At 48.1% G+C, this 24966-nt stretch overlaps 1 long non-coding RNA gene across 1 annotated transcript in view; it reads left to right on the top strand.

Moving 5' to 3' along the window:
- The first annotated feature begins 4836 nt into the window (after positions 1–4836).
- The window catches only part of LOC126950284 (uncharacterized), a 109749-nt gene continuing 89619 nt past the window's right edge, over positions 4837–24966 (top strand). The window contains exons 1-2 of the long non-coding RNA XR_007724149.1: positions 4837–5043; positions 9254–9323. This is a non-coding gene — a long non-coding RNA (uncharacterized LOC126950284). The remainder of the gene's footprint in view (positions 5044–9253; positions 9324–24966) is intronic.

Genomic DNA, 24966 nt, shown 5'->3' with positions numbered 1-24966 from the left:
CTTTCAGAAACTTCCCTTCTCAGGCGGCCTTCTCAGGTGTGTCCTGGGACCTCTGCCTCTCTGCCTCTGGCCCCAGAGTCCCGGCCTCACTTATCTGCTACCAGGCAATGAGAAGGCAAGGCTCTGTAACCAATCAGTTGGCCAGCCAGCCAAGGAGATATTGAAGACTCATAAAGAGCTTTGAGAGAGACATATTTGGGAAGTACAATCTGTAGGAGGTGGAGTGCTCTGGGGGTGAGGGGGAGGTGCAGGGGCTATGAACTCAGGACTGTTTCCTGAAGGAGGTGTGGCTAGGATGAGGTGAGAAGGATGAGCATGATATTAATTTGGTGGTGGGAAGAGGTGCTACAGGGTGGCTGAGTGTGTGGGGACCAGAGAAGAGGCAGGATTGAGTGCGTGCTGAGAACACTCGTGGGTAGGGTGATACCCCCCAATACTTAACCACGGGCCCTGACCCACCAGAACCTGTGCCAGGTACGACCCTTAGCTGCTGGGTTGTGGGTACAGTCCTGGGAAAGGACCAGGAAAATGATGGGCAGGTGGCCACTGAGTTGGGGGTGGGGGTGGCTCAGGGCAGCAGCTGTTTACCAACCAGTATGGAAGTGGTTCAATGTTTTATTAACCATAAAGGACCCTAAAGAGTATGCACTAACAGAATCACCGCCATGCCCATGGGATGGAGCAGCGACATGGCTGCACATCCCACCACGAGATGTGAGCTCAGCACTCAGACACTCTGAGGGGATAAGCTGTGTACTTGTCTGCAGGAGGACACAGTCACGAGTCAGAAGCTGCCGTTTTCCTTTCTTGGAAAGGATGGTATGTTCCAGCATAGTGCAGGGGGCCCCTCAGGCCACCCCAGTCTTAGGGGAAGCTGAGCTGCCTCTATCCTTGCCCAGCCACTCCCAGCTTCCCCCTCTGCGGCCCTGGCCCCACCCAGGCATGGCTTCCACAGCCCTGTGGGATGGGGAGGCTCTCAGGCTCCCGTGAGTCTGACTCCAATTCCTGTTGGTCTTGTAAAGTCAGAAGAAATCCCAGTGATGACAAGAGTATAAAACAAGACTTGTCAAACTTCATTTTGAGCCAAGAAAATCACAGGATTGTCACTGGGACAGGGGTGGTTGTTGTGACCTCTGTAATTGGTCTGGCTGCCGCATAGTCGCTTTCGCTGGAAGTCACGAGACTTTGCTGGAAGTCACGAGACTTTGCTGGAAGTCAGGAGACTTTGCTGGAAGGGAAGCTTTCCTCCCTCAATATGGAGGGCTCTGAGCTTCACAGGCAACTGCAAGGATCTGGCATGTGGCACACAGCAATGCTTCTATAGGCCAGGAATCCCACCTTCAGGGAACCCAAACAGAAGAAGAATCCCAAGCACTGACACTGTAGAGCAGAGCAAGGCGTCAGCTGCAAGCTCAGCACAGCCACTGCAGCGAGAGGTCTTGGTGGAAGCGACAGAGCTGACCTGGCTGACTCGTGCAGGCAATGAACATGGGGACACGTGCAGAACTAATCAGTCGGAAGGCTGGAGAACCACATGGGGAAAATGGGTAGGTATCAAGGTAGGCTGGCAGCAGGAGATGCAGGCGAGGCCAAGCCGTGGACACGCTGTGGTTAGGATACCATGGCCAGGACTGCTGCCACAGGACACGGGATGCTACTCTCACAGATGATCTCCTGGCCTAGCTGCCATGGCCAAAAATAAGTTCTCTTCTGTCCCTGCACCTGAGCCTTCAAACCCCACTAGGCTGGGCAGGATAGAAAGGCTGCGAGCTCTGCAGGGGTCGGGGACAAGAGGGACACCTGGTTCCTTCCATTCCTTCCATTTCCAGAGAGGCTGATGGATTCCGGCCAAGAGTCACTGGGGAATCCTCCCAAATAGAATGGGTGCTGGAAGGTGGACAGCCAAAACAAACAAAACAATAGCAACAAATGCCCATTATATACTGGGGAAGAAATTATGTTGATGGAAACAATGGAATGAGCTAGTTTTGTCTTTAAACCTAGGAAATAAGGCCAGGCACAGTGGCTCATGCCTATAATCCCAGCACTATGGGGAGCTGAGGAAGGTGGATCACTTGAGGTCAGGAGTTCGAGACCAGCCTGGCCGACATGGTGAAACCCGGTCTCCACTAAAAATACAAAAATTAGCCAGGTGTGGTGGTGCACACCTGTAATCCCGGTTACTTGGGAGGCTGAGGCAGGAGAATTGCTTGAACCCGGGAGGCAGGGGTTGCAGTGAGCTGAGATCATGCCACTTGCACTCCAGCCTGGGCAACAGAGCAAGACTTCGTCTCAAAACATAAAAACAAAAAACGCCAAAAAAAAAAAAAAAAAAAAAAAACGAAAACAAACAAATAAACCTAGGAAATAGATGAATAACATCACCTCCCAGGTGAATAAGAGAGCAAAAGACTTTGCGGGTTCATCCTCTTATTCCTCAGGAGAACCATATCCAAATGAGACATGTACACAGGCAATACCTGCGGGGCGAGCTGTGTTCTACATAGACATTCAAAACTGTCTCAATTCAAAACCATCTGGATTCAGACCCTCCAGAGGAGTGCAGCTCCTATCTCATGCGGACAGAGAGGGTGGGGTGATACATCAGAGGTCTGGTCAGGACTTGTGAGATGCAGTGAAATTTGATTGTGGCTGGTGGGTGAAGTGAGATTTGATAGAAATAGAATGGCCCATGCATATCCTCTGGGGACTCACAGACACCCTGAAATTGTATGCAAAATGTTGCATGTGTGCACAGGTACTTTTTCTGGAACAAGGTGAGAGACTTTATTGAATCCTCAAACAAAAGCAAGCACTGCTCTAGAACAATATCTCCTAAACACTCTCCTCACCCGACACTCCAGGGCTTGTCAGGATGCTCTAAAATATCCATTTCTGTCCTCATCCATTCATGCACGGCACTTAATCCCACTTCCTAGACTTCTGTCCTATTCTCCTGTCTCCTCTCCATGCTAAACACGCCAGCCCCAAATGCTCCCCCTTGCCACCAGGGCCTGAGTCATACATCCATCTGCTGAGCTAAATATCTCTACTTGGATGTTTAAAAGGCACCTCAGCCTGAATTCATTCCAACTAGAACTCTTGATTCACACCCCCACGGAAAAACCCCATTCCTCCCCCGGGGCTCATCTAGCTCAGTTCACAGCATTCTTCTTTCTGTAAAGCTGGGGAAGTGTGCAGTGGTGAAGCGCTGGGTCCAAATCCCAGCTTTTCCATTTGCTAACGGTGGGACTTTATGCAAACTGATTGAACTCTCTGGGCCTCAATTGCCTCTTCTGTAAAATGTGGGAAGTACTAACGCCTAGTTCATAGGAGTGTTGACATCTAAACAGTTTATGTGAAGTGTTTAGAGGAGCGCCTGGCTAACCGTATTAGCCACTGTTGTTCTTATTCTTCCAGTTGCTCAGGACAAATCCTAAGAATGATGCTTATTTCTCTTTCCCTCATGCACCACACCCAAGCCCACCAGCAATTCCTGTCCATTCCACCTTCAGATACAGATCCCAAATCTGACCTCCTCTCCCCATCTCTATTGCCGCCAGACTCGCCTGAGCCGCATGGTCACTTGTGGTGGTCTCCTAACTGCTCCCCCTGCATCTACCATGGCCCTCCTCCCCACACCAGCTGTCCAGGTGGCAGTCAAAGTGATCTTTCAAAACCCTAGGTCAGGTCATTGCTCCCCTGTCAGACTCAAGCCCATCACAGCCCTTGCTATGCTGAGAGCCCATCCCGCCCCCACCTCCACCCCGCCCCCCCCCCCCCCCCCCCCCCCGGTGCCCTCTGCATGCCTTGTCCACCACTTCCCCTCCCTCCCTTTACTCTGGCCACTCTGAATGTCATTGGTCCTCCTTGAGCCCTCCTGAGCCCTCTGCCCAGAGTAATGCCAGAGTGGAGGCCACGGCTGAAGGCAGAGGTGTTGGCCTGGGGTGGAGAGGGGAGATTCCTCTGGGTGGGAGGTGACACTGGGCAGCCTTGGATGAAGTGAATACTGGGTTTGGGGAAGCAAAAATAAATAGAGAAACAAACGGATTAATTTTGCTTCTTTCCAGGGACTTGATTTTCTACAAGTGGTGCTCCAAGAGGCTCCTACACTTCAGCAGGGAGGTGAGCACCGTTTTGCGGTGGCCGGGCTGGCGAGGAGGTGCAGACCCCAGCCAGCTGGAGGGGCTCTGCCCTGGTGGCATTCCCACTCCCACCTATTCGCAGGGCGCCGGGGAGGGCTGCAGGTGTTCTATTGCCACCCGGCTTGCAGCGCAAGGAGGGGAATCGCCTGGCCTTCCCCTTCTCCCCTGCCCCGCTTCCTTTCTCTGCTCCCACAGGTGGAAGTCACCAGCGGAAACAACCCTTCACCATTTGGAGGGCTGGGAGAGAGGGGCCACGAGGGCCCCGGGAGAGCCACCCGGGCTGCAGGCAAGGGGCGGGGCAGGGACCGAAGGGTGAAGGGCAAGGGGAGCTCAGGGAATGAACGAATGCTCCCGACTGATGTTTAACCCAGGACTCCGAGACTCCGACTGGTCACAGTCCTGCAGACCTCCAGGTCCTGCACCAGCGGCGCAGCGCTCCACTGGCCCGGAAAGCGCACACCGGGGAAAATGGTAAGTGCCATTGAAATGTCAGATGTCACCGTCTTCATCAGCACTCTTGGAATTACGGCCAAGGCTGTTTCTTCTTTTGCTGAGATTTGACTCACTCCCGGCAGAAGGACGATAGCGGCCTCGTCCCGAGCGTTTATTCAGCTGTAGTCATCGTTCTTGGTCTGTGTCCGGAGCCCCGGGTAGGGAGGGAGCGCAATTCCCGCTGTGTCCGCTGGGTGGCGCTGGCGCCGCGCCGTGTCCCGGGCTGAGGGGACACCGCGCTGCCCAGTCCGTGGCCGGACGCCCCCGCGCCCCCGCCCGGCCCCGCGCGCTGCAGCCGCCGCCTCTCCTCGGCTTCCTCTTGCTTTCCAGTAACTCTCCTCCTGGGGAAAAGGCTTCTCACGGAGCAGGCTCGGAGCCTACGGGGCTGGCCTCGGACTGGATGGGGGTAAGGGCGGGTGGCGGCGCTCGCGCCGAGCGAACGGAGGGCTCAGGCGGCCCGTGGTCAGGGCCGGGCTGCGGCCGCCGTATGGGGTGAGCGGCCCACCCCGAGCTCTGCGGCCAGGGCTCGCGGCTCTCGTGCAGATGCTGACGGGCGGGTGTGGGAGGGGGCTTCCCCGGGCGGGGCAACCGGAGGGGAATAGGGTGTGCAGGGGGAGGGGAGGCGTGGAGCGCCCGGCCTGCAGGCACTGGGCTCCGCCCTCCCGCCGCCTCCTATCCCTCCGGGTGCCTGGTGGCTTGGCCTCTCCTCCCGAGCTTCGCGGATCCTGGCAGGAGCCGGCGCTCTCTCCATACTTAGGACTTGACCCTTCTTCCACACCCGGGCAGGGAAACATTTGCTCAATCCGAATTTAATTTTCTGCCTGTGAGAGGAGAAACTGGTGACAGTGTCGCATGGACACTGTCGGGGAAACCGAGACGCAGACCTGGAAGCTTGTACCAGAGGCCTTGCGGACAGCTTTGGAGCATGCATCTTAAGGCACACCACCTGTTTCTGCTGCTTTGGCACAGCCACGCGGCACCTAGGATCCTTCTCTGCACTCGGCAGTGGCCTAATCCGTGCACCCTCTGATGGTGTTGGAGGGAGCTGGGGAGCAACATCAGATTAATAGACCCTGGGCTATCTGTATGACATGCAGATTTCACCCTCTCATTCTTAAAGGGTGAAAGGCTCCAATTCAGAAAGGCGAGGATGGGGCCCAGGAATCTGCAATCTGCGTGTGTGTGTGTGTGTGTGTGTTTTTTTTTTTTTTTTTTTAATGGAGTCACTCTGTCACTCAGGTTGGGGTGCAGTGGCACAATCTGTGCTCACCGCAACCTCTGTCACCCAGGTTCAGGCGATTCTCCTGCCTCAGCCTTCCGAGTAGCTGGGACTACAGGTGCACAACACCACACCTGGCTAATTTTTGTATTTTTAGTAGAGACGGTTTCACCATGTTGGCCAGGCTGGTCTTGAACTCCTGACCTCAAGTGATACGCTACCTTGGCCTCCCAAGGTGCTGGCATTACAGATATGAGCCGCCATGCCCGGCCAGAATTTGCATTTTGTTGTTGTTTGTTTGTTTGTTTGAGACAGAGTCTTGCTCTGTGGCCCAGGCTGGAGTGCAGTGGCTCCATCTCGGCTCACTGCAACCTCTGCTTCCCAGGTTCAAACGATTCTCCTTCCTCAAACTCCCAAGTAGTGGGGATTAACAGGCGTGCACCACCATGCCTGGCTAATTTTTTTATTCTTAGTAGAGACAGGGTTTCTCATGTTGGGCAGGCTGGTCTCCAGCTCCTGACCTCAGGTGATCCTCCCGCCTCGGCCTCCCAAAGTGCTGGGATTACAGCTGTGAGCCACTGCGCCTGGCCTGGTTTGTTTTCTTAAATCCAGAAGTTCTGATTCGAACCTAAACTTGCCACTTCATTCCCAATCCTCTGAGCTTCATGAGCTCCAGATGCAGGGCTGTTAATCACAATTTCTTTAATTCTTTATAGCTCTTGTGGAATTAGAGGGGTAGATGTTCTTTTTGGGAAAAACATTAGAAAATGCCTACATGTCTTTATTGAAAGAACTTAAAAACAATGCATTTCTCTAAGGTTTATTCTCCCTCACGGCTCTCGACCTTCTCAAAATATAAAGTTGGCGGATTAATTATACTGAAAGTCTTCAGTTGGATATTTTATTATTGCATTTTTTAAAGTCGTGTTTTGTAATTGCCCTGACAATGTAAGGAATGATATTTGTGAGGGTGAGTCAACAACACCTTCCCTGTTGGTGTCTGCCCTCTAATAACCCCGTGGGCTGGATCCCCAGCACCTGGAAGGAGTCATCATGGAACATTAATGAAGAGGAAGGCTGGTGCTGGCGCCTGGAACACTTCAGAGACAGAAAGCAGTGACTAGGCCAGACTGGCCCGTTGTTTTTGCACTTTGAGAGAGAAGTGAGAAATGGAAAATAGTCTCTTTGTCTTCTCAGCAAATGCAGCCTATGTATAGAATTTCTCTGACTTCCTATCTCTGAGATGCGGGCTGCCCAGTTCCGTGGAATCATGGCAAGCAAGAAACTGTCCTTAAGAGTTCAAGAAAATGAATATTCTCTCAACTCTGTGAGGGCCAGTGGGTTCCAGGCGAGACGAGACGAGACAACTTGGTGAGGGTCGTAACTGAGCCCCCAGTGCATTTAGAAGCCTCTGGATGGCCGGGGAGTGCACTCCAGCCATACTGGAAAAATTATATTTTGAAGTTAAATCTGGCAGTGTTTTTTCCGATATTTAATAGGCCTCGGGAAAGAGAATACATTTCCTTCTTTGTTCAGAGGGTGCTCAACTTACTGGAGTCATCTCTGCTGTGGCTTTATTTGCCAACAACAGAGAACTTGCTCTGCAGCAGCCCCAGGCTCTCTGGGGACCCCACAGGCTGTGCAGATCCCCCACTCCAGAACCACACAAGGAGACGGAGCAGGAGCACGCCCCATCTTCCAGGCCCGGGACAGCTGCTGAGCTCCAGGACACCGACTCTTGAAGGTTGATTTTGACTACCTACCAAGCACCAGCTGAACCAGTTCTGCTTGTGAGGGGTCTGCGGTGTTGTTATTTGCAGGTAAAGAAAGTGAGATGGAGGGAGGCTGAAAGACTTGGTGCCAAGTCACAATGCCCCGCCGAATGTGGCCCACCTGGATATCCTGGGTGCTTCAACCTCAGCAGCTCTCGGCAAGTGAGTGGGCAATGAAGGGTGGACGAGGGACATGGGAGAGCTAGCCCGGCTGCACAGTCCCAACTCTTCCCGCCACATCGCAGCTTCTGCAGTTGAAAAGCCAGAACAGTGATCTTCAGTTCGTTCATCAAAGGGCCAAGAAATGTGTCCCCACCTTCTCTGCTTCAATTCTGGTGGTCTTAAGCCAATTATTTCGTGCCCTAAACCAAAAAATAAACTCTACAGTTACAAACATCAACATTACATAGGACAGGATCTGGCCCACAGGTAAGAAAAGTACCTACAAGACAGCTGCATGGACCTGTGGGTGCATTTCCTGTTACCCCCAGGGCATCCCAGAATGCTGACAAAGAGAAAACTAAGGCCTTCGCACTCTGATTTGTTACATGTCATAACACCAAGCAAATGACTGAGGGGACAATTATGGGGCCCAGAGGAAAGTGCCTGTATCGTGTAAAGTCCAAAGCAACTTGTTTCAGACAAAACATTTTGCTTTGGAAACTTCTGAAACTTCCATGGCCCTTGAATATGGCAGAGATGATCTAAAAGTTTTAGAAGCCGTTCAAGTACCTGTGGTAGAGGCAAGTCATGGGAGTGGTGATCTTTAAGGGGCTTGTCTTTAGTTGGAGGGCCACACACAAAGCAGGGGGGCAGAAAACTGAGGTCTCCCCAGAGCAGGTTTCCAGACAAAAACTTAAAGAAAAAATGACCAAGAAAATACCTGATATAATTGACAATGCCATGAAATGAAAAGTTTATCATAAATTCTAATAAAAACTACAATGGGCTGGGCACAGTGGCTCATCCCTGTAATGGCAGCAGTTTGGGAGGAGGAGGCAGGAGGATTGCTTGAGGTCAGGAGTTTGATACCAGCCTGAGGAACAAAGTGAGACCCTGTCTGTATTTTAAAAATATACTTTAAAAAATATTTTTAAAAAACAGCAGATGCATATCCCTACTGCATTTGAGACCTGGTTTCGGTCCGGCCTCCTCGAGGTAAGCTCACGAGCAACACTAGAATCTCAGCTTTCTCTGTTCACTGATGTCATCTGAGGTTTTTCTTCTTCTTCGGGTTTTTTTTTTTTTTTTTGGCGACGGAGTCTTGCTGCGATGCCCAGGCTGAAGTCTAACGGTGTGATATCGGCTCAATGCAACCTCTGCTTCCCTGGTTCAAGCAATTCTGCCTGAGCCTCCCGAGTAGCTGGGACTACAGGCGCATGCCACCATGCCTGGCTAATTTTGGTATTTTTAGTAGAGACCAGGTTTTACCCTATTGGCCAGGCTGGTCTTGAATTCCTGACCTCAAGTGATCCACCCAACTCGGCCTCCCAAAGTGCTGGGATTATAAGTGTGAGCCACTGCACCCAGCCCATCTGAGGTTTTTCTAATGTAGAGAATATACCATAGTGTTTTAAATAACCCACCCTCTTACATTTGACTGCACTCCCTTCTTCACCACACAGACTGGGGGCAGGAGCTGCTTTTTCAATGAGAAGAATGAACAGACCTAGTAGGCATTGCCTTCAGACCCAGGTAAGAGGAATCCCAGCCTTGGGACAGCAATTTCAAGGGCCAAGCCCATAGGCCATCCTTCTAGAACATTCTCTGCATAGCTAGGGCTTCATGAGTCGCTTGCTGGGTTTGTCCGCCCTGAGTGGACTGTGTTGTCGGTGTGCACACCTGTATTTCCATGGAATGGTCTTAGCCTGCTGCTATAACAGAATACCTGAGACTGGAAAATGTATAAACAATAGACATTTATTTCTCACAGTTCTGGAGGCTGGGAAATCCAAGATCAAGGCACCAGCTGGTTTGGTGTCTGGCGAGGGCTGCTCTCTGCTTCCAAAATGGTGCCTTGGGGCTGGGCATGGTGGCTGATACCTATAATCCCAGCACTTTGGGAGGCTGAGGCGGGCAGATCACCTGAAGTCAGGAGCCTGAGACCAGGCTGGCCAACATGGCAAAACCTCATCGCTACTAAAAATACAAAAAATAAGCCGAACATGGTGATGCATGCCTGTAATTCCAGCTACTTGGGAGGCTGAGGCAGGAGAATTGCTTGAACCCGGGAGACAGAGTTTTCAGTGAGCCAAGATTGCACCACTGCACTCCAGCCTGGGCAACAGAGCAAGACTGTCTCGAAAGACAAACAAAAAACCAAAATGGTGCCTCAGTGCTGGATCTTCCAAAAGGGATGAATGTATGTTCTCGAATGACAGAAAAGACAGAAGGGCAGAAAGTGTCCAAACTCACTCCCTCAATCCCTTTTATAAGGTGCTAATCACTCCCTAAAGGCCCCACCTCTTAATACTGTTGCACTGGGGAGTCAGTTTCAGCATGAGTTTTGGACATTCAAACCACAGCATTGTGCCCACTCCTGTTTCATTGGAATGGTCAAGGCGCAGCTATTTGCAGGGTTCTGACAGAGCTCTGCTGTGGAGCTGGGGTGTCCACATGCCTGTATGGAAGAGCTTTCATGGCACTGGAGCCTGGTGGGAAGAGAAGGGGGCTGGGCTATAGGCTGGGCACCAGGGACTATCACCTTGTGCCACTACATTTAGTGTGGAGTTCCAGAGAGGCCACAAATTCTGCATTTGAACTGGACTCCCCAGCCTCGTGTTCCTCTGCAGGATGTAAAAGGTAATGCCAGCAGACGGTGGCAGTGCTGGAGGCCCCTGGTGGGCAGAGGTCACCTGGCTGGAGTGGCAGGGGTGAGGAGATGCCTCCCAGCATAAGGAATGTGGGCTTCTGTTGGGTCTCTTGTTCCAGGCCCCACACATGTTCCAGGCAGCCTGGGTATGTCTTGGCCCACTCAATCCCTCAAAGCCCTGTTTAATTATCATCTTGCTGTCACCTATGTGGTGCCAAGAAACAAGTCACCAAAATAATGAAATGCCTAGCTAAGCTTAAAAACAAAACCATGAGGACTTTCTGGATAAATTATGAAAAACAAAGTGCAAACTGCAGGTCCCTGTAATGAATTAAAAGACTCTATTCCAAGAATGCGTTAATTTAAACAAGGGAGTATAAGGCAAAGGGGGGTGATTAGGAGAGGAAGGCGGCTGACATCGAACTGAATATACCAAGGTTCCTCCTCAAAAACAAGTGTGCATTATTTGTGGTGACCATTCTTGGTATTGTTCTATTGCTTTAAAACAGCATAAATACAAAAATTAGCTGCGCCTGTAGTCCCAGCTACTGGGGAGGCTGAGGCAGAAGAATCGCTTGAACCCAAGAGGTGGAGTTTGTAGTGAGCTGAGATGGTGCCACTGCACTCCAGCCTGGAGACAGAGCGAGACTCCATCTCAAAACAAACAAACAAACAAAAATAGCAACAACAACAAAAAACAGCATAGCATCATTCTTGTAGATGCCACTCATTTAATATATGAGTAAATGTACTTGGTTAGGCTAGATTGGAGCGTTCGTCTGCACTGCTTAAAAGAAACTATTTACTAAGAAAATTCGAAGGACAAACAAGTGCAAAGGGAATGTTAGGTTTAATTAAGAAATCAGCTCTTTAAAGGGTTTAACCAGAATAATTGTTGGTATGCAAGTGGGGCTGTGAATTATAAATGAATCATCCATTCTTTGAAGGATGATCTCTTCTTGGAAAAGGATATCTTCTTGGAAAGTCTTGGGGAGCATTTTAAGTTGTTGAAAGCCAGGCACGGTGGCTCACGCCTGTAATCCCAGCACCTTGGGAGGCCAAGGTGGGTGGATCACCTGAGGTCAGGAGTTCGAGACAGCCTGGCCAACATGGTGAAACCCCGTCTCTACTAAAAATACAAAAATTAGCTGGGTGTGGTAGCATGTGCCTGTAATCCCAGCTACTTGGGAGGCTGAGGCAGGAGAATTGCTTGAACCTGGGAGGCAGAGATTAGTGAGCCGAGATCAGCCACTGCCCTCCAGCCTGGGTGGCAGATAATAATTACTGAGTCGTTTTAAGCCGGTAACATTTGTGAGATGTTTATTACATGCTAGTTCCTCAGTTCCAAGCATTTAGTCTTCACAACAGGCCTAGGATTGTGACCATTTTATAGAGAAGGAAAATGAAGGCCTCCAAGTGCCTTGCCCGAATTACCTAGCTAAATGCTAGGAAAGCAAAGACAGGTACAACAGGCTGTCCACCTCTAAGAAGTTTGCTACCCAGTATTTTTTAATGTAACTTCTCAAATCAGTTCAGGCCAGCTTCCTCTTCCAGCTCATCTGAATTTGGTGAGTTTCAATAAAATGAAACAATAAGAGAAACGTTTCTAAGCAATTAACTGTTGTCATGTATTATAATAGGAATGAGGGGGAGAGCTGTCTTATGGAATATTAAGTCTGCACTTGAGAATCAATTGCCTGAAGAACATTCTTATTTCCAGATTGTAACATGGTCTTTTTATGCCTGAACAATGACAAAAAAGAGTGATGATTTTGTAACAAAACCTCGGGGACGCTATTAACAAGTTGGCATTTTTAATTCATGTGGAAATGCTATTTTATTTATCAGAGAATTGTAGCAGTGGTGTTCATTTAATTAAGAATCTGATGTTGCGGGAGGGCAATTGAGTGAAGTTTATAATATCGCAGACAGACGTGTATGCAAACACAAAAGAAAATTGGTTAAGGATCTAAGTGCCAGCTTATTTTCCCTGAAACAGTTCATTTTTACATGATTTGTGAGCTGTTTCATAAAGGAATCATATAAGTATATTTTATCCTTTTTAAAGATATTTTACAGTAAACTCATCTAACTAGTCATTGTACAAGGCTCATAAATAGCCAAAAAGAAAAGTGCCTCTAACTTTTGGCAATATTGAAAGTGACTCTCTCTCTGTATTAGAAGGCAGTTTAGGATCTAGTAGCTTTCCCAACTGCAAGTAAAGTAATGGCATATTCTAAATTATATGAATGACATCATGACATCATAAAACCAAAAAGGTGAAGAAAATAGGTTTGAATGAGAAAATATTCTGAGAAAGGTGGAGAATGGGAATCAGATATGGATTAGAAGGAGACAAGAGATTGGAAAGGTGACAGAGGAGAGCCCCCACTATTGGTGGCTATGCTTGCACCTTCACCAGGAAGTGTTGCTCACCTGTCCAAGCCACAAGGTCTGGTAATCTCATCAATCCAAGTGCCTCCAGGTGCATGTGCCACTTCCAAGTCCCAGCCTTCCTAAGCCACCTCACCTCAAGGTCTGGATACATTTGTTTACAGTATGCCCTTGTTGAGTGCTAATTGTGTGCCAGGCACTGGGCTGGGTCCTGGGGACACACCCATGAACAAGGAGAGCAGGTTCCTGGCCTCTGGGAGTTGACATTCTAGTCAGAGGAGACAGTCTGTAAACACATAGATAAACAATTGCAAGAGTTGCAGATGGCGATTTGTGCTGAGAAAATAAAGCAAGGTAAAGAGATTAAGTGTGAGAGAAGAAAAGGGGCTGTTTAAAGAGGTGGTTAGGGAAGGCCTCTCTGAGGTCAGGACATCTGACCTGGGAAGGAGCCAGCGATGGGAAGCACCAGGTGGGGAGGACACTCCAGACGGAGCAAGTACAAAGGCCCTGGGGCAGGAAGGACCCTGATGTGCTGGAAGAGGAGCAAGAGGGTGCCAATATCACTGAGCTAGAGAAGAGGAAGAAAAGTAGGAGAGGAAGATGAAGAAGTCACAGAGGTCAGGCCATGTGGGCCGTTTAGGCATGGCCAAATGCTTGGATTCTCTTCCAAGGAGAATGGGAAGTCATTGGAAGATCTTAAGTAGGGACATGATAAGACTGATTTATACTTTCCAATTATTACTCTGACTACTCTGTGGGGACCAGATTATAGGAAGATGAGAATAAGGTGAGTGAAAAGGGTGAGCAGTCGTGGCATCCGCCTCCTTCCACAGAGATGAGTACAGGCTGAAGTCTTGTCCATTAGATGCTTCTGCGGAAGTTACAGGGAGCTGCCTCTGGCCTTGGAACTAACTGTGGTGGGATCAGAGATGGCGGAGGCAGAGATGGTGCAAGCTTTGGCCCAAAGACCAGAAGCAAAAAGGACTCTGTGCCTCTGGCAAGAGGACAACTCCATGTTTTCTGTGCAAACATCCAAGTTACCATTTCCCCAGGTGACACTGCAGCTGTGGGACCTGTGAACACGGCAACAGCTAACCATTCTGAGTTTAAAAATCAAGGACAGTACCTTCGTGTTTATAATACAGGGGCAAAGCAAAATTCATTGACAAGCATTTCCTTTAAAATACAGGGAAGGAAGATTCCACTGTCTACAAATTCTAATGGAAATTAATAAAATGAGCAAATATCACAAACGTTGTCTTTATTCTGTGTGGTGTCCTGGTTATATGAGTGTTTACAGAAGTTTTTCTAGCTTATCTCTTGTCTCAACTCCCAACTGTCTGTTTTTCTCCATAAGGGTTTAAGTTCCTTAACCACGAATTGTCCTGCCACTGAAGTTTGTAGCCTAATCCCATGCAGGGGATACAGGGGAATCATTTGGTTTGGAATGACTGGAAATCAGGGTGCCTGCTTGGGGAGGGGGTTGATGAAGCTAAAATGACAGGTAGGGGTTAGCTATGGGAGGGGAGAAAGCCTTCATTTTAAAGTGGTGAGGTCCTGGTTGGCAGGCATTGCTGCCCTTTAGCGCTGGTCTTTACCTTCTCCAGCCAGGCATCCCAACACACAGAGTCCTCGGGGGGCCAGAGTCACCCTGTGTGGAAGTGGGAGAAATGCTTTCCTAAAGGGGCCTCTAAAAAGTGCTGCTGCACGTGATTGCATGTGCGTACGTGAGTGCATTAAGCAATGTTTAGTGCAATCGTACGTCCAGATTTTACTTATGACTCCCTCTGTCCTTAGGAGTAGTAAATTAGGGCCAGGTATCTATTTGGCTCTAACCAAGGGCCGAGTTAGTGCCAAGCACTGGCCCTTCCTGGGGCTGATCCTCGTCACGAGGTCCAGCCTGCCCTGTCTCTTAAGACGAATTATTTCTCAGGTCAGGCAGCATCTCCAGCTCTTAGTAAAGAGACGGGGTGGCTCAACCCCACCAGTTCATCTGGCACATCTGGACACAAGCAGCCCATCCCATCCCCACCCCAGCTACCTAAAGCAAGGGGGTGATATGAGCCCATCTATGTTTACATAAAAGTAGATGGCAGCCAAGGAAAGAATGATTAGCCTGCAGCAGAATCTCCTAGACAGCTGGTTGAAGGTAAAGGTTCCTGTGCCCTGCCTGGAAATTCTCATTCGCTAGGCCAGGGCAGGGCCTGAGAATTTGCATTTTAAGCCTGTGTACTTGCCTGCTCACCTCATGATTCTGACAGTTGGCAGACCTTATCAAACACTGGACTAGAGAGAAGCTAAGCTGATGGCCACATCAGTATGGAACTTGGATTGTAGGTGAGAGTTGGCAAAGGCCTGGCTGAAGCAGCCACCACCATAGAGAGGAAGAGAAGCTGGATTCCAGGGAGAGAACAGGGAGCGAGCTTATGAGGATGGGCCCTGGCTGGGTGGGGAGAAAAGGAGGAGCGCAGGGAAGAGGCTGCCCGCGGGGGCACCTCCTGACCAGCACCTGCTTTTCTGGGAGCTGGCGTCCACGGGATCTGCGGCTCTTCACACATGTAGGGGAGAGGTCCTGGGCTCCCTCTCCTCCAGCTGGCACCAGCTGGCCCTGCTTTCCTGATAGCAGCTCTCAGCCTGGGGACAAGCCAGGGCCACTCCCTGGGAATGCTCAGGTTACAGATGCACCCTAGTCCCAAACACAACTTCTCCATGGCCCCAGCTGATAAAGTTACCAAATGTCAGGTGTGACAGATTCCTGGAGGAGGACAGAGAGTGGAAATGGTGGCTGATCCCAAAGGATTGCCTTTTAACCCAAACCCATTTAGTGGTAACTACACCTGACATTTCCAGAGCCCTCCCCTTTATGGAATTTTAAAATGCCTGGACTCCACATGGACATTTTTCTTCTTCTTCTTCTTGTGGGTTTTTCTGTCTGTCTGTCTGTCTGTCTGTCTGTCTGTCTGTCTGTTTTGGATACAGAGTCTCACTCTCACTCCATCACCCAGGCTGGAGTGCAGTGGTGTGATCATGGATCACTGCAGCCTTAACCTTCCAGGCTCAAGTGGAGGTCTTCAAGTGGAGGGACTACAGGGACACACACCACTCCTGGCTAATTTTTGTATTTTTTGTGGAGGTGGGGTTTCATCATGTTGTCCTGGCTGGTCTTAAACTCCTGGGCTCAAGCGATGCTCACACCTGTAATCCTAGCACTTTGGGAATGCTAGGAGACTTTGCCCAGGAGACAGCAAAGAGCCAGCAGACAAATTCCTTTTCCTTCCTGTCCTGCTGTGAGATGTGGTGGGTAGAAGAGAGGCACCTGGCCTCTTCTTCTTTTAAAATGATTTACACAATGGACTGTCATGTACCATGTAGAAGTTATTTTTCTTTTTTATCTGTTATTAAGTAGGGGTAGCATTAATTTTTTTTTTTTTTTTTTTTTTTTTTTTTTTTTTGAGATGGAGTCTTGCTCTGTGACCCAAGCCGGAGTGCAGTGGCATGATCTTAGCTCACTGCAAGCTCCGTCTCCCGGGTTCATGCCATTCTTCTGCCTCAGCCTCCCTAGTAGCTGGGACTACAGGCATGCGCCACCATACCTGGCTAATTTTTTGCATTTTTAGTAGAGATGGGGTTTCACTGTGTTAGCCAGGTCTCGATCTCCTGACATCGTGATCCGCCCGCCTCGGCCTCCCAAAGTGCTGGGATTACAGGCATGAGCCACTGTGCCCGGCCAATCTTTTTATAGATGTGAATAATTTCTGGATATAAATGGCTCCCTACTTTTAGAGATTTTGATTTGAAGTTGCTATTTTCTTACAAAGTTGACCCTTTTGTATTAAAGAAGTCCATATCACCGTGAGTGGCACCCCTGGGCCTGAGAAAACCATTTTACCCAGTGAACTTCACCTGAGAAATTTTTCTTCTCCTGCCTCCATCTTCAGCCAAAGCGTCTGGTAGCTTTGCACAGAATGGCATTCTTGCAAATGTCATCCATCCGTCCTCACCGTGGCTGCAGGCCTCACCAAGGGACGGGGTCCTGTGCTTTGAGTCCAAAGACTTCGTGTTCATGAAGATGACAGATCTTTCCACAGAGTGGGTAGGAAATGAGAATTTGGGTCAAAGTGATTGTCTTAACCTAGACTCTCTAGAAAAAAAAAAAGTCCCTGAGGCAAAGTTTCTGTGTTAAGGCTTAACTGGGAGGGGCAATACCAAGGCCACAAGAGGGAAGGAAGGGGTATTACCAAGCTGGGAACAGCTTTACAAGAAAATACACCCTGTCCACAGCAATACCACCCTGAACATGCCTGATCTCGTCTGATCTCAGAAGCTAAACAGGATCAGGTCTGGTTAGTACTTGGACGGGAGGGATGGGAGAAAATATACCCTGCAGCCTTCCAGACAGGCCACATGGACCCATCTCCCATACCTCGGAGTGGGAGAGGAGAGAAAAGGAATGTCTGAAGGCTGTTTGCTGTCTCCTGTCTGTCACTGGTCACAGGTCTCTCTGCGGGGCGTTAATCCCCCTGAGGTTCTGCTGCCTTGTCTCCCCGAGTAGACACACCTCATGCCTGTCGCACTCATTCAGGGCTGGCCTGGCGTCAGGCACAATAGAAACATACAGAAGCCCGGTGTCCTCCCAGGAGTGAAGTGCAGGGGGGATGGTAGCAGCGGCCAAGGCCGGAGGACATGTGGGACCAAGGAGCCTGGATGGTGGGTGGGGTGACAGGAAGAGAGAGGGAATCATAATAACAGCCTCTCACCTCATAGAGCACACCAGAATGTTAAAAATGCTGTGCATTGGTTATTTCCTTGAATTTTCACAAGAATCCTGTTTTGTACATATTATGTTGACCCTCACGAAATTGCCATATTGGCTCAGAGAGGCCTCCCACAAGGAGACAAACTTGTTCCTAAACTTGCTAATCAACTGGGTTTTGTTCAGTGATAAACAGGGAGTTAGGGGTGAAAAAGGTGGTTACCTTTTTGCCATCCCACTGAAACCCCAGCTCCACCAGACCTCCAAATGCAATTTACAACTTCTTTCTCTAGGCTGGCGTCTGTACTCAGCAACATATGACAGTAAAAAGAAAAGTCTTTGAGAAGTTGTGGGGGAAAAAATTCAGACTTCTTCACTTTACAAACTACCAGACCTCATCTCTCTGCCATGCTCTTAATACTTACTGTGCGTGACCTTGTGCAAGTCACTTAACTCTCTGAGCCAATATGGCAATTCCATGAGGGTCAAAGTAATACAACATGGGATTCACCTGAGAGTTCAAGGAAATAACCAATGCACAGGCACCTTTAAAACTCTGCTGTGCTCTACAAAGTGAGAGGCTGTTATGATTCCCCCTTCCTTCCTGCCGCCGCCCCCCACCAGCCTTCTTGAGATACTCTTGGCTTCTTTCTTGGCCCCTCTTGGGCTCTGACCCTCAGCTGTGTTTCCAGAAAGTTTCCCACCAGTTTTCTGGCCCCAAATTCAAATCCAGTTCTGGTTCCTTTTGCTCCCTGAAGCTCATCTGTCCCTTGAACTATTTCGCCTTGGGAACTATACTAGGGAGAATTTTGACATATCAGGGATTCTACTCTTTTTTTTTTTTGAGATGGAGTCTTGCTTTGTTGCCCAGGCTGGAGGGCTGGAGTGCAGTGGCACAATCTTGGCTCACTGCAACCTCTGCCTCCCAGGTTTAAGCGATTCTCCTGCCTCAGCCTCTGGAGTAGCTGGGATTACAGGTGCCCGCCACCACGCCCAGCTAATTTTTGTATTTTTAGTGGAGACTGGGTTTCACCATGTTGGCCAGGCTGGTCTCAAACTCCTGACCTCAGGTGATCTGCCGGCCTCAGCCTCCCAAAGTGCTGGGATTACAGGGGTGAGCCACCACTCCCGACCTCTATTTTTTTTAGCTATAATGATTTGCAAGGGCAAAAATTTCACAATAAAAGGAGCTTTCTTTTGAAGCAATGAGTAAGCTCCTCACAAGTAGCAACATGTCGGGAACTGTAAACACTTGTTGCAGGGGAAAAGCTGGTCTAACTGTATCCTAGAGGCTCTAGGTTCAGGCTGAACGGAAGTACATGTCGGCTCCCTCATGTTGCTAAGCCCTGTTTCCCCTTATCCCCCTTATCCTCCTTTCCTAGGCAGCGCCTCATGTTAGCCTCACAGTGACCCCATGAGGTAGAAAGAGGCATCTCCATTTTTAAATTGGAAGCAAAGGTTCACAAAACCTGAATGATTTCCTCCGGGCCCAGTACAGCCACCCTGAAGCCATCTGCAACAAGAAATTGTGTCTTCTAGTTCCAAGTACTTTCTATTCAACACCGTTGCCATTCTTTTTGGCTTGTCACTGTTCCCTTTATTCTTGGTTTTCATAAGCACTTTTCTCTCCAGGGAAAGCATCCTGCCTTCTGACAGCTGCTTGTGTTCTCAGTAACACTATTTGTTTAACTCACTGAGAAAGTCAGTCGCAGAACCACGCAGCCATCAGGGACTAACCCGAGGCCCAGTGGAGGCCCAACCCGATGTTTCCAAGCGGGGTTGAGGGGGCCTTGGGATGCTGAGGGCCTGCTCCAGAGTTCAGAGCAGAAGAAAGGCCCAGGGTAGCTCCTCACTTGACCTCCTATTTTGGAGGTTCCCTTGTGGTGGGGTACCTGCATCCCCAGGGGCATAAGGGTCGCACTCAGCACCCACAGGGCTTTCGTTTGGTGAATGCTGTTCAGTGGTTTCTGGTTGTCTGAGGGGCGTATGAGTTGATGAGATTTTGAGAGCGGAACTGGGGGATGGGAGTGGAGTGAGCCGGGGCTGGAGAGGCAGAAAAGGAGACTGTGGAGAGGAACTTCAGAGGAGGAGATGATGAACAGGATGGAAGGTGGCCATGTGATATGCATTCATTCACCTTTCCTCGTCCCTGTTTCCCCATGCAAGCCTCTGTCAAATTAATGTTACTAACGGGTGCGTTTGGCACTGATGGGGTAGCAGTGGGAGGTAACTGGTTGGGCTTGAGATGAAGGTAGGGAGCAGCTGAGAGCTCCTGGTCATATGCAGGTCACACACCACAGATTTCACTGGGGAAGAGGCACCAATCTCCTAATCTGAAGATACATGTTTATCAAGATGTCCTCCTTCATGGCTCATGCCTATAATCCCAGCACTTTGGGACGCCAAGGCAGGCAGATCACCTGAGGTCAGGAGTTTGAGACCAGCCTGGCCAACATGATAAACCCCATCTCTACTAAAAATACAAAAATTACCGGATGTGGTGGTGAGCACCTGAAATCCCAGCTACTCGGGAGGCTGAGGCAGGAAAATTACTTGAACCCAGGAGGCAGAGGCTGCAGTGAGCCAAAAGTGCACCACTGTACTCCAGCCCGGGTGACAGAATGAAACTCCATCTCAAAAAAAAAAAAAAAAAAAAAAAAAAGTTCTCCTTCACATCTTTTAAATCACTCCTCTTTTAATTCAGATTCAAATCCATTTCTTCTGGTCTGGCTCCAGTTGAGTCCTTGTCAGTGTCCCAAAGTTTGAGCCACAAAATCCCAAATTGTAGAAAAAGGAGTAGCTGGGGAAGGGAAAAGTCTGTGACCACAGTCAATGGAAACTGTGGACCAAGCAGTTCTGGAAAATGAATTACACTGTTACAGAGGCTTGGACTGCAGCCATAGGAAGGAAGCTATTGTTCTGCAGAAAAGATCATGAACAATTCCCACTTGGTAAAATGAATGAGAAGGAAAGTCAGAAATACCTGAGTCTTCAGTGGTGTAATTTCTAATGCTGATTGACACCAATCTGAAGCAGCTGAGAATAATGACAGCAATGTAGAACAAAAATGCCATTCACCGTGAGTCCAAATGGGTACCGAAGCTGCTAAGTGTAATTTAATCCCCTCAGCCCTGTCCGGTTGCACATATAAATCTGCCTTCTGTCTCTATATGTGCCAAGGGGCACTTCCATCTTTGACAGCAAGACCAAAGTCCATGCCTATTTTCTCAGCAAAGATCTCCCTGTTTGTGTTAAATCAGTCTCGTGTTGTTAAGCTAAGGGCATGCTGTGTAGAAACATCTCAGGCATTAAAATTTGTAAAACCTAACTAGTGTCTGCCCCCTTGCAGGGCCCTGTCTGTAAAAGTAACTAGGTCCTTTTTGTTTGTTTGTTTTTTAATCAGCTACCATTTAGATCTCAGGACACATTTTCTTATTTCATTTGACATGTGAGAAAATTGTTGCATGCCAATTGAGCTGTAAGGTGAACTTGACTGTGATAATGGGACACAGCTCAGCAAAGACAGCAAGGTCAGCTGACTGGTGTTCTGTTTTCTGCACGCTGTATCCACTGACCTGGTTCAGGATCACCTCTTTGTTCTGCAAAGGGCTATCAGATTATCACCAGGGTGGTCCAAGAGCATCTTCTGTACAATTAACCGGTAAGGACACTAACAAATATATGTGAAATGAATGGATGCAAAGGGGCAGATGAATATTTGTAATTAATCCCAGACACCCAGCTTGGCATTGACCTGTCAGTCTACATTCAAGCATTTTTTTCCTTTTTCTAGATAGGTCTAGAAATTCTTGTGTGAGTAGGAAAAAACCTTAGCATAGGAAATGTCTATTAGGCCAGGCACAGTGGTTCATGCCTGTAATCCCAGCACTCTGGGAGGCTGAGATGGGCAGATCATTTGAGGCCAGGAGTTCCAGACCAGCCTGGTCAACATGGTGAAACGCTGTCTCTACTAAAAACACAAAAATTAGCCAGGCATGGTGGCACCTGTAGCACCAGCTACCTGGGAGGCTGTCGTGGGAGAAGTGCTTGCATCTGGGAGGTGGAGGTTGCAGTGAGCCAAGATCGCACCACTGCATTCCAGCCTGGGTGACAGTGCAAGACCCTGGCTCAAAACAAAAACAAAAACAGAAACAAAAGCAAAAACAAAAACAAAAAGAAGGAAAGAAAGTAAAAGAAAAAATATCTATTAAAATCTCCAGTTCTGGTAGTCAAAATGGGCTAGATATGCCACAGTAACAAACATCCCCCAAATCTTAGGATTTATACGATAGTTTATTCATAGCTCACCCTGGTCTGCTTTTGGGTTTGGGTGGCTGCTATCCAGGGCAACTGTTCTTGCATGATGACTTAGCACACCATTCGATCTCACAGCTTTTCTTAATCAAAATACCCTTCCTTGATTGCCACAGTAGGGGAAGAGCAATTACATGCTTCCACCTGGAAGCAACATGTGTAATATTTAATTTGCAAAAGCAAGTCCCGTAGCCATACTGAACTCCAAGCAGGTAGGTATACCAGTTATTGATTCCTGTAAAACAAACCACCCCAAAACAACACAGTTTATTACTTCTCATGGTTCTGTGATTCAGCTGGGCAACTCTTTTTTTTTTTTTTTTGTCCGAGACAGGATCTGGTTCTGTTGCCCAGTCTGGAGTGCACTGGCACGATCTCGGCTCACTGAAATCTCCGCCTCCAGGGTTCAAGCAATTATCCTGCCTCCGCCTCCCAAGTAGCTGGGATTACAGGTGCCTGCCACCATGCCTGGCTAATTTTTTGTATTTTTAGTAGAGACAGGGTTTCAACCTGTTGGCCAGGCTAGTCTCAAACTCCTGACCTCAAGTGATCTGTCAGCTGGGCAACTCTTTTGCTGGTTTGGCCTGTGCTTATTCATACAGCTGTATGTAGTTGGAGGATTGTGCTGGAAAGTCCAAGATGGTCCTCATTCACATGTGTAGCTATTGTTTCTGGCTGTTGGCTGGGGTGTGTTGGTTCTTCCCCGTGTGGCTTCTCATCCTCCAGTGGGCGGTCTCAGCTCACTTCCTTACATCATGATCTCAGGACAGTGTTCCAAGAGGACAAAGGCAAAAGCTGTGAGATCCTTTGAGTCCAGACTCCAAAAATTGCACAAAACTCTGCCATATTTTATTGGTCAAGGCTAGTCACAGGCCGGCCCAGATTGAAGGTATGGGGAAATAGTCTCTTAATGGAGGGGTTGCAAATGTTGTCACCACGTGTTTTAATCTATCACAGCAGGTACATGTACAGCCAATTCTCATTATGTGTGGTAGTTATGTTTTACAAAGTTGTTATGAACACTGACTTAGAGAATATTGAACCATTGCTCCTAAGGGAAATACAGGGTTAGGTTCCTACAAGCCCCTGGACACACCTAATCAATATATAACCTTGTTTTATGTGTGTCTATTTAAAGACGTCTTATTTTTTAAATACATATTGTTGATTCCTTAACATTGAACTCATGGCCAAAAGCACTATAATTCATGCCTAAACAAAGCTTATCTAATACCTGTATTTTCTCCATGAGGCACATCATAGGCTTTTTGTGCTTACAAACATCAGCATTATGGCATTACATCTGGGAAACTGAAATAACCAGCAGAAAGAAAAAAAAGTAAAAAGTTTGTCACTGAATAGGTCCCCAAAAAGGATACTTGTTTGTAATATGAGAACTAAAAAAATAAGGCAAAATATAGCCTTGTTTCACTGACAGCTGTTTGTCAGGCAACACAGATTTTTCCATCACTCTGCACATGCCTATAAATGACCAAGAAAGGAACATGAGTATTGATTTCAGAATTACAAATAAATTTTAACAAGTAGGTGAATTCACAAATACAGATCCATGAGTAATGAGATCAACTATACATAAAAGAGGGAATCCAGATATTGGTGAACATAGTACTTCCTGGCACATCCATTCATGAGAAAACAGGAAGAAGAAATGAACATTTATGGAGCACTTCCTATGGGCAGCCCCTATGCATCTACTAACTCGCTTATCACAGCAACTCTATGGAGTAGTTAGTAATATAACCTTTTTTTATATGTTGCTGGATTCAGTTTACTAGTATTTTGTTGAGAATTTTTGCTTTTATATTTATGGGGGATATTGGTCATGTGGTTTTCTTGTGATGTCTTTTTCTGCCTTTGGTATCAGGGTACTACTGTTCTCATAGAATGAATTAGGAGTGTTCCCGTCTCTTCTGTTTATTTTTGAAAGAGTTTGTGTAGGATTGTTGCTAATTCTTCTACAAACGTTTGGTAGCATTTACCAATAAAACCATCGGATCCAGGGCTTTTCTTTGTGGGAAGATTTTTGATTAATAATTCACTCTCTTGTTATAGGTCTGATTAGTCTTTCTTTTCTTTCTTCTTTCTTTGCCTGCCTTCCTTCCTTCCTTCCTTTCTTCCTTCCTTGCTCCTTTCTTCCTTCCTTGCTCCTTCCTTCCTTCCTTCCTTCTTTCTTTCTTTCTTTCTTTCTTTCTTTCTTTCTTTCTTTCTTTCTTTCTTTCTTTCTTTCTTTCTTTCTCTTTCTTTCTTTCTTTTTCTTTCTTTCCTTCTTTCTTTCTGTCTCTCTTTCTGTCTGTCTGTCTGTCTCTCTCTTTCTCCCTTTCTTTCTTTCTCTTCTCTTCCCTCCCTCCCTCCTTCCCTCCGTCCCTCCGTCCGTCCCTCCCTCCCTCCCTCCCTCCCTCCCTCCCTCCCTCCTTCCTTCCTTCCTTCCTTCCTTCCTTCCTTCCTTCCTTCCTTCCTTCCTTCCTTCCTTCCTTTCTCTCTTCTCTCTCTCTCTCTCTCTCTCTCTCTCTCTTTGTGTTTGGGACAGAGTCTCGCTCTGTCACCCAGACTGGAGTGTAGTGGCATGGTCTTGGCTCACTGCACCCTCCACCTACCGGGTTCCAGCAATTTTCCTGCCTCAGCCTCCCAGGTAGCTGGGATTACAGGCATACGCCACCATGCCTGGAAAATTTGTGTATTTTTAGTAGAGATGGGGTTTTACCATGTTGGACAGGCTGGTCTGGAACTCCTGACCTCAGGTGATCTGCCTGCCTCCACGTCTCAAAATACTAGGATTATAGGCGTAAGCCACTGTACCTGGCAAAAAAAAAAATAATAATAATAATAATTCTTTTTAGAGACAGAGTCTTGCTATGTTTCCCAGGCTGGTCTTGAACTTCTGGGCTCAATCATTCCTCCCACCTTAGCCTCCAAAATTGCTGAGATTACTGGCACAGACCATTGTGCCTGGCTTAGATTTTTTCTATTTCCTCTTGAGTCAGCTTTGATAGTCTGTGTCTTTCTAAAAATGTGTTCAGTTTATTTAGGTTATCTAATTTTTTTTT

The sequence above is a fragment of the Macaca thibetana genome, chromosome 1 (assembly GCF_024542745.1).
Source record: "Macaca thibetana thibetana isolate TM-01 chromosome 1, ASM2454274v1, whole genome shotgun sequence".
Taxonomy (NCBI): domain Eukaryota; kingdom Metazoa; phylum Chordata; class Mammalia; order Primates; family Cercopithecidae; genus Macaca; species Macaca thibetana.
This window is presented reverse-complemented; position numbering and strand designations above follow the sequence as displayed.